At 50.5% G+C, this 13,661-nt stretch overlaps 1 protein-coding gene across 8 annotated transcripts in view; it reads left to right on the top strand.

Moving 5' to 3' along the window:
* Positions 1-13,661, top strand: part of SH3KBP1 (SH3 domain containing kinase binding protein 1) — a 1,542,178-nt gene that overhangs the window by 501,768 nt on the left and 1,026,749 nt on the right. The gene's annotated exons all lie outside the window — the stretch shown is intronic.

The raw sequence follows: 13,661 nt of genomic DNA, 5'->3' as shown, positions 1-13,661 counted from the left end.
GGGCTCCTCCGCTATGCTCGTCCGACACTGCCCCTTACCCGTGTGGGTCATGCAGGCGATCGGAGGCGCTCAGTTCTCCCGGCGCCTTTGTAGTGTTCCAGCCAGTCCTCCTTCTCCGGGGCGGACCCACGTAGTTAGCGCGCCGCCATCTTGACTTCCGCGGCCGAACTTGTTTCGGTACCTGCTTTCGCTGTTTCGTAGCTGCGGGATTACAGGTCCCAGGGAGGCACAGGGGCTCAATGCCTTGTCAGGAGTCTATTTTGGGCTATGGGGAATCAGTTTTTAGCCGGATTATTAGCACCTCGTCCGGAGCTATGCAAGGACACGTCTTAGCTGGCCACGCCCCCTGCACTAATGCAGTCTTAAGTCCAGTCCCACACTTTACATCCAGACCGCCATAGACTTGAATGAGGTGGTCCTCATGCTGGAGACGCAGGATGCTGAAGGATGCTCTGGGTGCTTGCTGTGCGGTCGACGAGGTGTCCTTGCAGTTATTCCTCGGTTCACGGAGAAGGTGGGGCGACTTTAGGCACATAGGTTGGTGTCTCTCAAAGTCCTCTGTGAGCCAGTAGAAGCAAGCTGCAGCTGGCCACCAATCTCCATACATAGCGGATCCAGCAATATCCTTTGGTGAAGCTGGTATCCGTCTTGGGTGACTAATATGCTTGCTAAAGAACATCTTGCACTGTGTGGCAGCTCGGCACCTTTCATAGCGCTGCGTGGGTAGCGCGCTGAGATATTTTAATTTCCCTTTTTGACTATTTTATTTTTTCTTATTTGTTTAGCCCTTGTTCTTAACTGTGTTTGCTGGCCCCTTACCTGCATATAAAAGATATTTGCACCGCTGCTTTGGCGGGTCCGGTTCTGGGGGCGCAGTTTCGGTGTCCGAGGTCGGGCGCCATCTTGGGAGGGGCTATTGACGCTTTTCGGGCGCCATCTTGTGTGTCCTTGTGGTGGCGGCTCACACGTGGGGGCCCTATTTAAGGCGGCGCATTCTGCTGCTTGGCCTTGCTAAAGAACAACTTGCTCTGTGTGGCAGCTCGGCACCTTTCATAGCGCTGCGTGGGTAGCGCGCTGAGATATTTTAATTTCCCTTTTTGACTATTTTATTTTTTCTTATTTGTTTAGCCCTTGTTCTTAACTGTGTTTGCTGGCCCCTTACCTGCATATAAAAGATATTTGCACCGCTGCTTTGGCGGGTCCGGTTCTGGGGGCGCAGTTTCGGTGTCCGAGGTCGGGCGCCATCTTGGGAGGGGCTATTGACGCTTTTCGGGCGCCATCTTGTGTGTCCTTGTGGTGGCGGCTCACACGTGGGGGCCCTATTTAAGGCGGCGCATTCTGCTGCTCGGCCTTGCTAAAGAACAACTTGCTCTGTGTGGCAGCTCTGCACCTTTCATAGCGCTGCGTGGGTAGCGCGCTGAGATATTTTAATTTCCCTTTTTGACTATTTTATTTTTTCTTATTTGTTTAGCCCTTGTTCTTAACTGTGTTTGCTGGCCCCTTACCTGCATATAAAAGATATTTGCACCGCTGCTTTGGCGGGTCCGGTCCTGGGGGCGCAGTTTCGGTGTCCGAGGTCGGGCGCCATCTTGGGAGGGGCTATTGACGCTTTTCGGGCGCCATCTTGCGTGTCCTTGTGGTGGCGGCTCACACGTGGGGGCCCTATTTAAGGCGGCGCATTCTGCTGCTCGGCCTTGCTAAAGAACAACTTGCTCTGTGTGGCAGCTCGGCACCTTTCATAGCGCTGCGTGGGTAGCGCGCTGAGATATTTTAATTTCCCTTTTTGACTATTTTATTTTTTCTTATTTGTTTAGCCCTTGTTCTTAACTGTGTTTGCTGGCCCCTTACCTGCATATAAAAGATATTTGCACCGCTGCTTTGGCGGGTCCGGTTCTGGGGGCGCAGTTTCGGTGTCCGAGGTCGGGCGCCATCTTGGGAGGGGCTATTGACGCTTTTCGGGCGCCATCTTGTGTGTCCTTGTGGTGGCGGCTCACACGTGGGGGCCCTATTTAAGGCGGCGCATTCTGCTGCTCGGCCTTGCTAAAGAACAACTTGCTCTGTGTGGCAGCTCGGCACCTTTCATAGCGCTGCGTGGGTAGCGCGCTGAGATATTTTAATTTCCCTTTTTGACTATTTTATTTTTTCTTATTTGTTTAGCCCTTGTTCTTAACTGTGTTTGCTGGCCCCTTACCTGCATATAAAAGATATTTGCACCACTGCTTTGGCAGGTCCGGTTCTGGGGGCGCAGTTTCGGTGTCCGAGGTCGGGCGCCATCTTGGGAGGGGCTATTGACGCTTTTCTGGTGCCATCTTGTGTGTCCTTGTGGTGGCGGCTCACACGTGGGGGCCCTATTTAAACCTGCACTCTACCGCGCAGCGGTCTCGCGCAGCGGGTGTGCCTTCGCTGTGCCTGAGTCGTGCCCGTCTGCGCCCGTCAGCGCCTCGGAGGCGGCCGGGGCGAGACGGCTGGACTATCCTCGCCATTACCCGCTGCTCTAGTAAGTATGCTCTTCTATTCCTCGGAGGACCTTTTTTCCCTGCGTGGTGTACGTGGCTCTTGTCATCATGTTTTTCCGGGTGGTCGGGCTCTCAGGAAGGGATGCACGGAGTGTGGTTGGCGTCTTACAGATCTGCGGGGTCCCTCGTCGGATACTCCTCCGCTCCACTACCATTGTCTTCTTCTCAATACCAGATCACTGAGTTGTCACTCCTTTAACATTTGGAATCTCTTGAGGGAATCAAATACATCTTGCTTATTCCTCACTGAGACCTGGTTGGGGGAAGGCTCTGCCCCGGATTTGGCTAATGCCCTACCTCCTAATTACAATATCTTTAGGAGGGACAGAGTGACTGGTAGAGGAGGAGGTGTGGCTTTGATCGTCGACAATCGCTTTCCCTGCACGACCTTTCCTGTGAATAATATTCAGGGTTGTGAGTCCCTAGGTTTTGCCCTTCACCTTTCTCCCTCACAAGCCTGTACTGGGATCCTTCTCTATAGAACGCCGGGACCTCTTGGCTCTTTTTTCGATGACCTTCAAGCGGCACTCTCTGTGCCGTGTCTTAGATCAGAGCAGTGTATCCTACTAGGTGATCTTAATTTGCACATGGACAACAATTTAGACCCAGAGGTTTTAAAACTTGTCGATATTACGGCTCCGTTAGGGCTGGTACCTTTTGTTCAGGGGCCGACTCATAATAAAGGTCACACCTTGGACCAGGTCTTTTCTACAAGACCACTAAATGTGTCTCCTCTGCAGCCGGTCCTGTGGTCCGACCATTTTTTAATTAACTTTGCGCTGCTCTCTACTGCTATATCTCGGATGAGGCCTCTAAAAGATACCATGAGGACCTCTCGGCCTTTTCACCTGATCTCTGCTGACATGTTATCTGAAGCCCTCCTTAGTTTCCCTTGCCAACTTTCTGGCAATCTGGAAGAGAATCTTATTCTCTTCCAGAATTGGTTTACGGACAGATTGGAGGTGCTGGCTCCCGAGAAGAGGACTAAATCCACTGAGAGACGTAGCTCCGCCCCATGGTTTACCCCGCATCTGAAGGCGTTACGTCAGGAGTGTAAGAAGGCGGAAAGGGCCTGGCGACGAGCCTATGATCCAGCCGAGAGATTGCAATATAGAGTGGTGACAAGATCATACCACAGGCAAATCTGGGTTGGGAAAAAGGCGTATTTGGAACGCAGAATAGATGAGGCCGACAACGCTAGTAGAGAGATTTTTAGAATCGTAAAGGATTTTATCTCTCCTTCCCTAAACACTCCCTCTCACACGCACTCAGAGGCTTGGATAAATCAACTAGCCGAGTTCTTTGTTGATAAGATTAAATCCATTCAGGTTTCTTTCCCTCCTACCTGCCCCTTGGTGGACGTCAGCTGTCTGTCGTCCCTGCCTCCTTTGGATGGCAATGGTCCTTTTCTTTGTGAATTCCCTCCTATGTCCCTCACTACTTCTTTTGACCTCCTGTCCCGACTGAAGTCTGGCTCACCGCTGGACCCTTGTCCGGCGAAGTGTCTGGGGAGAGTGGCGTCAGTTCTTAACACCTTACTGAACCCACTTCTTAATTCCTCTTTGTCCACTGGTGTGGTCCCTCAGGCCTGGAAATGTGCTTTGATACTACCGTTGATCAAAAAGCCAAACCTTGACCCTCTCATTCATGCAAACTACAGGCCGATCTCTCTCCTCCCGGCGCTGGCGAAAGTAACCGAGAAGCATGTACATCGGTCGATCTCAAATTTTATCGAGGAGAACGACCTTCTTCACATGTCTCAATATGGCTTCTGTGCTAATTTTAGCACGGAGACTGCCCTTCTCGAGGTCACCGACGCCATTAGGGAGGTTTTAGATTCTGGAGGCAAGGCCATGTTGGTCATGCTTGATTTGTCGGTGGCGTTCGACACCGTGCCCCACGAAGGCCTCCTTTTAAGACTCTGGGAAATTGGCCTACGGGGGACGGTGTTGAGCTGGTTTAAATCTTTTCTGAACGACCGCCGGCAAATGATCTGGGCGCCCCCTTATTCTGCTGATATGCCGCCGCTAGAGGTTGGGGTGCCCCAGGGTTCCATTCTTAGCCCCATGCTGTTTAACATATTCATGGCCCCTCTGGCGGTGGTTGCGGAATCCTTTGGCGCCCAGATCATATCCTATGCTGACGATACCCAGCTTCTGTTCACATGTGACAGAGGTGGGGTTTTTGACGGCATACGGATCAGGGACTGTCTTGATGCTGTCTTTGAGTGGTTCCGGTGTCAGGGCCTTAAATGCAACTCCGATAAATCGGAGCTGCTTTTTTTTGGCTGTACTCCCGATCCCAGCTGGAAGGCCTGGTGGCCACAGGATATGTTTCCCCCGGACAATGCCTCTGTCAAGGTGAAAAATCTTGGAATTCTGATTGACTGTGACCTATCCTTCAGGCCCCATATCATCGAGCTTTCAGGGAAATGCCTTGGCATTCTCAGGATGCTTAGGAAATTCCTTCCTTTGCTGTCACTTCACCACAAAAAAACCATCGTGCAGGCTCTAATAGGGTCGCCTTTGGATTATGCGAACGCCCTCTATTTGGGTCTACCCAAATATCTTTTGACCCGCCTGCAAGTGGTGCAGAATTCTGCGGCTCGAGCCATTTTCGGGATCCTGAGACGGGCCAGTGCTGCTGAGTTACTCAAAGCTTTGCATTGGCTGCCCATCTCTAAGAGAATCCTTTTTAAAAGCCTAACCTTGGTTCTTAAAGCCCTTCACGGTATTGGCCCTAAGTACATTGGGAAACGCTTCTCTTTTTACCTGCCTAGCCGGGCTCTGCGATCTGCTTCGTTGGCTAAAGTGGCTGTGCCTGCCATCAAGCGTTCCAGAACTGGAGGCCGGGCTTTCCGGTATCTGGCTTCGTGGGGCTGGAATGAGCTACCTTTGTTTTTACGAAGGGCAAATAGCCTTCTTGCTTTTAGGAAGGAATTAAAAACTTGGCTTTTTTCTGCATAGGGGTTTTCTTTGGGTTTTTTCTTCAGTTTTTAGTTGTTGTGTTGTCACTCTGTATCAAGTTCTCTTCGCCAAAGCGCCGGGATGCTCTTCGGAGTAGCCGTGCGCTATAGAAGAAAATAAATAACATAACATAAATAACATAACAATATGGACTCAGGTGACCCGGTGCAACTTTTGGCCATCGAGGATTGGTCTCTTGGGGTGCCCAGAGATGGTCAGTGGCGATTCGTAGACAGTGCCTACTGACTTGCCAGATTGGGCTACTTCAGCTTTGTTGGCCCTGGATCTGGTTCCAGGAGGTCAGTTGAAAGACCCATGGAGTCAGTTCTTTGATCTGGGGCTTGGGAACAACTTTTCCTCAAGCCAGGAGCCACAGGCGCAGTCCTCTCTTTGCTATCCCAAGGTGCAGCAGGTGCAGGCCAGCAGTTGGTGAAGCCTCTCATGCCAGGTCAGGGGTCAGCAGGGCAGTCCTTCTTTGGTCCTTTCTCCAAGTCTGCAATCATCTGTGGTTTAGGATTCCAGAGGTGCCATATTTATGCACAGAAAGTGCGCTGGTGTGATGATGCGGTCACTAAACAATGGGCTACCAGGATCCCACCCGCCCTGCAATAACTTCTGGATATGTGGGGCATCTAGCAATCATCCTGGAGTGCACTATTCTGCCCACTCCCAAGATGTTTGAACCATTCCATGGATGTCAGAAGCTAGGTAGCCCACACTAGAGGTGTGGCTATCTGTAGTTTACACCCCCACGGGAAAACCAGTTTTGGCACTGTACGCCCCTCTCTTGTGGTCCCACTGCCAGCCTGTCTATCTAAACAAAGGAGCAAATCTTCAGGAGTGTGATCCCCATTTGCCCACCAAAGGCGGCCCTGCCTTTGAAGCTCACCTATTGGGCCGACACACTGAGTGACTTCTTGCAAGGGGGAGCTAACACTTCTCCTTGTAGCAGGTGTCTATTTTTCCTGAGCCTGGGAGTCGTTCACACAATTCCCCAGAAGGGCAGAAGGCTGTCTGATGGCCAGCAACTGTGTGAGACCACTTGAACGACTGGGCAACCGAGTGGCAACTTTCTAAAATGTGCCTTTCCTTAAAAGTGACATTAAATTCGACTTGGGCATGAAGTCGGGTTTATTGCCACAATTAATTTGATACTGTGAAGTACCCATTTTAATAGTCTCATTCAGGAGTTAACCGGGCTCAGACATCAGTTGGTAACTCTGTGTTAGCAAATGGGGCTACTAACTTTTAAACCGCAAAAAAAAAATTAAAAGTTTTGCTGTCAGGACCAAATGTATATGCGCTACCTAATAATATAATATACAGCTCCCTGCCTTGGAGCTCCATAGGCCTTTCATACTTGAGACTTATATATATTGTTAAGAGAAATGGGGGATTTGCCATTTAGTTAAATGTCGAACAAGCAGTGTAAAACTGCTCTTCCACAGTTCAGTGGTAGGCTGGGAGCCATATTGTACTTTGTCACACACAGGGTGGCATACCCAATGCTGCAACTCTGGGTGGACTCTGTGTCTTACATGCCCTGGGTGCCATATACCAGGGACTTATAAGTAAGTCAGAGTATGCCATTTGGGGGTTGCCAATTCAACATATATTTTGTAAGGGGTTAGAACACTGGCACCGAGGTCTGGTTAGTAGGACTCAGTGCACTCTCAGAGTCGAAAAATAGCAGCATCAGTACAAAACTTGGTGGTGATCATGCAAAAAGAGGCATTTCCTTAGGAATGGAAATCAGTGAGCATCAACAAGGCCAGGAAGTGATACTGATAAAGAAACTGGCGTAACAAAGAAACTATGGGAAAGCAAAGTGAAATCAAGTGCAACCAATAAGACTTGTGGGATGACAGTGAGATAGAAATCGAGGGATATACCAAAAATGCACTTATCCGTAAAACCTGATGAAAGGCTTTGTATGTTTCCTTAGAAAAAAAGTCGCATAATTTTAGACAAGTTCAAAATTCCTTCCGCAAAGGTTGTTAAAATTTCCTTAATTAAACAAACGTGAGCACTCATTAGTATTTCCTCAACCACTACACTAGTTATCACTCGCTTTTTGGAAGATCTAATGTAGGTATTCACTGAAAAAGAAGTAGTCAACGACTGGTGTCTCTCATTGCCACTTATGTAAGATACCTGTATTGCCTACTCAGTTACAAATGGACGTCATGAGATGAAATGCCTCCATCTGACTGGAGAGAATAGTCACATCTTGCTGGTAACCATGCCCTTAGTTGGGAAACCTGACAAATATGTCTAAATGTGGTAGGAAGTGACTTTGGTTGAACAACCTAGTGTTAGATGGCAAGCCCCTCTTCTTTCATTTTATCCTACTAAGCTCTAATCAATTCTTTTTTTAAGTGTTTACTGAATCGCAAATCGGTTAAAAAATATCGTTATGAAATGCTAGACCCTATTATCAAATGACGTGCCTGAGAACAAAGTGAAAGTTTTTCGTACTGTCTCTTAAGTCTATAACATGAGAGATGGTGGTCTGTGTCTGTTAGATAATTATAGATCTGATGAGGAAAGAACCCTCAATTGTATCTGTGGCGGTCTGGGGTCTCAAAGGGGGTGTAGAACACAAAGCCACGGGGTACAGTCTCAGTTAACTATTTTTATTTGTGCTTTATCAGTAGAATAGGGTTAAACAGGGTCTATGGGGTGGCGTATACTGATTCCTCGTCCTTCCGTGTTGTGCTGTCTTGGTCCCCTGGTCGGTGGTCCTGCTTGGTCTCGGTTTAGGGCTCCCGGGTTTTCTGGGCCTCAGAAGGGAAACAAGAAAATATAAGGGTCGAGGTCAGTCTGTGCTTTAAAAGGGGATTAAGTGCTACCGTCACCGATCATTGAAGGGGGGGGGTGAATTTGGTGAGGATTGATTTATCCAAATGACACACCTCCTTTAAGTGCCCTACCTCCTGCCTCCCCACACGCCCCACCAAAACACCCCTTGTAGCCCTTGAACCCCGTGTGCCATGGCCCGTGTCTCGGACCGTGGCATAGGGACCCGGGGCGTCTCCTCCTTCCGCCGGCCCACCGGGTTTGCAAACGGTGTACAATACACTCTCCTGGCTCCTGCGTCTCTCCGTCTCCTCCGCTGATACTCCTCTTTCCGCCCCTCTGCTCTCCACGCTCTCCTCCGCCGTTCCTCCTCTGCTGGTCTCCCGTTCTTTTCTCGTGCTCTCCTCTTCCTTCGTTCGATTCTCCTCTCCGCCCTCCAGGTGCTCGGCTCCCCTGCCTCCAACGCTGCACACCGTCCATTCCTCCTTCTCCCTTCTTATTCTCCTGACTTCCGCTTGTGGGCGTGACTCCGCCCCCTCCAGTCGTCCGGCGACTAGAGCGCTGGTTACGTCCGGGCTTTGCTGTGGTGGCAAGGGGGATGTCCACAGCCGTTCCGCCCCACGGATGCCCTCCTGCTCCTCCTCTTCCTCACACATCTCCCCCCGTAAGAACGGACGGGGTGGCCAATCAGGGCAGGGATGACGGGATAGATAGTCCGCACAGACTTGCTTGGAACCGGGGACATGCATTGTCTGAAACGAAAAAGGTTGTAGGGACATAAACCATCGGAGGATACGTTGGTTGGTGTCCTTGTTTCTTGCCAGCCAGGTCAAAGGGGCATGATCCGTTAACAGAAGAAACAAGCATTAGAAATGCAATCGGGCTCGGATTTATTTGAGTTTGAGCTAATGGCATTGTAAATGCCAATGTATTGTTGCTATGTGTTATGGAGTGTGTTCATGTGGTGTGTACTGCTAGGGATCTCCTTGTGAATGTGCCAATATTGCACCACTTGCCTGTGATCTCCGTCTTATGTGTGAGAAGCTTGCACCTCTGCTGCCTGTGGTCTCCTTGTGAGTGTATGCACTGTCATTGCTAGCCTGTAGATATGCACTATCATCGCTAGCCTGTAGATATGCATTGGCTTCACTAGCCTGTAGGTATGCACCGTCATCGCTAGCCTGTAGATATGCACTGTCATCGCTAGCCTGTAGATATGCGCTGTCATTGCTATCCTGTAGATATGCGCTGTCGTAGCTAGCCTGTAGATATGCATTATCATCGCTAGCTTGTAGGTATGCACTGTCATCGCTAGCCTGTAGATATGCTTTGTCATCACTAGCCTGTAGATATGCACTGTCATCACTAGCCTGTAGATATGCATTGGCTTCACTAGCCTGTAGATATGCACTGTCATCGCTAACCTGTAGATATGCATTGGCTTCACTAGGCTTTAGTTATGCTCTGTCATCGCTAGCCTGTAGATATGCTCTGTCATCGCTAGCCTGTAGATATGCACTGTCATCGCTAGCCTGTAGATATGCACTGTCATCGCTAGCCTGTAGATATGCACTGTCATCGCTAGCCTGTAGATATGCGCTGTCATTGCTATCCTGTAGATATGCGCTGTCGTAGCTAGCCTGTAGATATGCACTGTCATCACTAGCCTGTAGATATGCATTGGCTTCACTAGCCTGTAGATATGCACCGTCATCGCTAGCCTGTAGATATGCACTGTCATCGCTAACCTGTAGATATGCATTGGCTTCACTAGGCTGTAGTTATGCTCTGTCATCGCTAGCCTGTAGATATGATCTGTCATCGCTAGCCTGTAGATATGCACTGTCATCGCTAGCCTGTAGATATGCACTGTCATCGCTAGCCTGTAGATATGCACTGTCATCGCTAGCCTGTAGATATGCACTGTCGTCGCTAGCCTGTAGATATGCGCTGTCGTTGCTATCCTGTAGATATGCGCTGTCGTTGCTAGCCTGTAGATATGCATTGGCTTCACTAGCCTGTAGATATGCACTGTCATCTGCACTCTGCACCGCCACTCTGCACCGCCACTCTGCACCGCCACTCTGCACCGCCACTCTGCACCGCCACCCTGCACCGCCGCACTGCACCACCGCACTGCCACTCTGCACCGCCACTCTGCACCGCCACTCTGCACTGCCACTCTGCACCGCCACTCTGCACCGCCACTCTGCACCGCCACTCTGCACCACTGCACCGCCACTCTGCACTGCACCGCCACTCTGCACCGCCACTCTGCACCGCCACCCTGCACCGCCACTCTGCACCGCCACTCTGCACCACCGCACCGCCACTCTGCACCGCCACCCTGCACTGCCACTCTGCACCACCGCACCGCCACTCTGCACCGCCACTCTGCACCGCCACTCTGCACCGCCACTCTGCACCGCGCACCGCCACTCTGCACCGCCACTCTGCACCGCCACTCTGCACTCTGCACCGCCACTATGCACCGCCACTCTGCACTCTGCACCGCCACTCTGCACCGCCACTCTGCACCGCCACCGGTGCACCGCCACTCTGCACCGCCACTCTGCACCGCCACTCTGCACTGCACCGCCACTCTGCACCGCCACTCTGCACCGCCACTCTGCACTCTGCAACCCCACTCTGCACCGCCACTCTGCACCCCCACTCTGCACCGCCACTCTGCACCGCCACTCTGCACCGCCACTCTGCACCACTGCACCGCCACTCTGCACTGCACCGCCACTCTGCACCGCCACTCTGCACCGCCACTCTGCACCGCCACTCTGCACTCTGCACCGCCACTCTGCACCACCTCACTGCCACTCTGCACTGCCACTCTGCACCACCGCACTGTCACTCTGCACCGCCACTCTGCACCGCCACTCTGCACCGCCACTCTGCACCGCCACTCTGCACCACCACTCTGCACCACCACTCTGCACCACCACTCTGCACCACCACTCTGCACCACCACTTTGCACCACCACTCTGCACCACCACTCTGCACTCTGCACCGCCACTATGCACTAGATGGTAACGGATATTGCTTGTTTTACCTTTGGTCAGAAATCTATAATTTTTTTCCCTTCTGGCTCTTTTTTGTTGTTGTTTTTGTTTTGTTTTCAAACCAGTACTGTGGGAGTTTGAAATGCGCAAACTTTTCCCCATTGCCAGCTTACATGTGACAGTTTCCTGCAAGGTCCTACTATTCTCGTCTCACACATCGAATCCTTTTGTACCTGGTTTCCACTGTTGCATTCAAAACAAAATATTAGAGCGATTATCTTTGCTGTAAAATTGGTTTCTGTAATACTGCATATGATCATAAAGTTGTCCATGGAATCTCCAATTGACAGATGACCAAGTAGTTGAGGCACTTGGTGCCATCAAGTGTGATTTAAAGCGCGGGGCATGCCTTATGATCTATGTGCTCTCTTGAAGGCGTTTATATTGCTATTCAGGCTTGCAATGTAACTTAGAAAATCGATTTTAAAATGTGACTTTGAGAAAATGTAACACTGGTCTACGGCACCCGATTGATTAGTCTTTGCAGCATCTTAGGGTCTTCTATGCACTGCATGTATGTCATACTGAAAACATCACTCCATGCGAATAAATCTGACCTGAATTGTATGTTTACATCCGTTCTCTTATATGTGCTGGATTGCTTAGTGTGTTCTGCTGTTGAAGGAACACTTGTGCTTTTTTATGCTAATGTAGTGAGGGCGCGCGCAGTCCACTGTCTGTCAGGAGCGCCTCTGGGAAACGAACATACACGGGAACTTAAATGTTAAAAGCGGCACCATCTGGATTGCATTACACGGCCACTCTGACAGCTCCTAATTAAGATTAATCACTCAGCTGTGCTCGTTCGCGCACACAATATGCCACATCGGCCACGCGTAAATTACTTATAGCCTATCAGGTCAACGCTACAAAAAAAACAGAACAGCGAAGACGAATCACTAGGCAGATGCCATAAAAATCTAAGGAATGTGCCTGGAAAGAGCCCTTTCTGAATTCCTTCTTCTTTTGATAGCATAAGATCTCGGGAAGCTCCGCCTCCCCACTTCGTGGAGGCGGAGGCCCGAGCCCTAAAAAACGACCCAAGAGGTAGTACTGCAAGGCTTCAATTGCCCACTTGATCGCCAAGCATTCCTTCTCTATGGTGGAATAATGGATCTCCCTAGGGAACAGTTTCCTGCTTATGAATAGGACGGGTACCAACTCACCGTCCAAATTGGGTTGTTGTAACACTGCTCCCAGGCCTATTTCGGAAGCGTCGGTCTGCAGGACAAAGGGTTTTTGGAAGTTTGGGCAGCGTAAGATGGGGGCTGTGCATATAGCGGCTTTGAGGGTTTGGAAGCTTTCCTCATGTTGTGTTCCCCATGTACTGATCTGAGTTGGCTGTGTATTGGCTAGGAGGTCAGTAAGGGGGCCGGCCAGGGTGGAAAAGTGTGGGATGAACCGCCTGTAGTAGCCTATGAACCCTAGGAAGGATCTTTTTTTTTTTTTGTAAAACAATTTTTATTGCAGAGGTAATTCGAGTTATATAACATATACACCAGTGTGGTCTCGGGATCGTAGTCAAGAGCCGTACTTCCAGCTACTATGTACACAGCCTTACAGCCCACATCCCGGAGGTTGGGCGGCGCACAATCACTTATCACGGTGTTCAGCCTTTATTTACAATCATCTCAGTGATTCAACCCCCTCCGCTTTTGGGTGTTCTGCGCCTTCTGCATCCCCTCTTTCTGTAATGGTGTATTAACTCTCTTCGTAGAATGTATTAGTTTAACTGTTTTCTCCCTCCCCCCTCCCCGTGTCCCTGGTGTCTGAACCTACGTGTCATGTTTGTGAACTCGGGCGAGTTGGTGGAAGTAGGATCATGGAAACAATGCTTAGGTGTGTGTGTCCGGCCTTAGTGCGAGGTCCAGCCCTTCCTCCCCTGGGGCCGCCCCGTGCAGTATTTCTTCTTCTTCGTCTCCCGTTCCTGCACTGTCCCTAAGCGCCTGGATTAGGGTCTCCCATGCTAGCGCCGCTTCCTGAGCCTTCTCATCTGCCGTGCGTCGGGCTAGCTGGTACCTAAGTGTGCTCTCTGCCGCTGCCCATTTCAGAAATTCGTTCAACCATTTTTGATGTGTTGGTGCTGTCTTAGATTTCCAACCCCTGGTGAGCTCCCTCTTTGCAATCAGTAGGCCCATGTCTATAAATTTGCTCGATAGTTTCGTTTTGCGTGTGTGTGGAAACCAGTGTAGGAGGACGACCGCGCTATCGTACTGCAGGGCTCTTTCCGTGACCTCATTCAGGGCGTCCCCAACTCCCATCCAGTACTCCTGCAATCGCGGACAGTCCCTGAGCATGTGTAGCA

The sequence above is a fragment of the Lissotriton helveticus genome, chromosome 8 (assembly GCF_964261635.1).
Source record: "Lissotriton helveticus chromosome 8, aLisHel1.1, whole genome shotgun sequence".
Classification (NCBI taxonomy): Eukaryota; Metazoa; Chordata; class Amphibia; order Caudata; family Salamandridae; genus Lissotriton; species Lissotriton helveticus.
The sequence above is the reverse complement of the archived record's forward strand: the minus strand, read 5'-3'. Positions and strand labels throughout refer to the sequence as shown.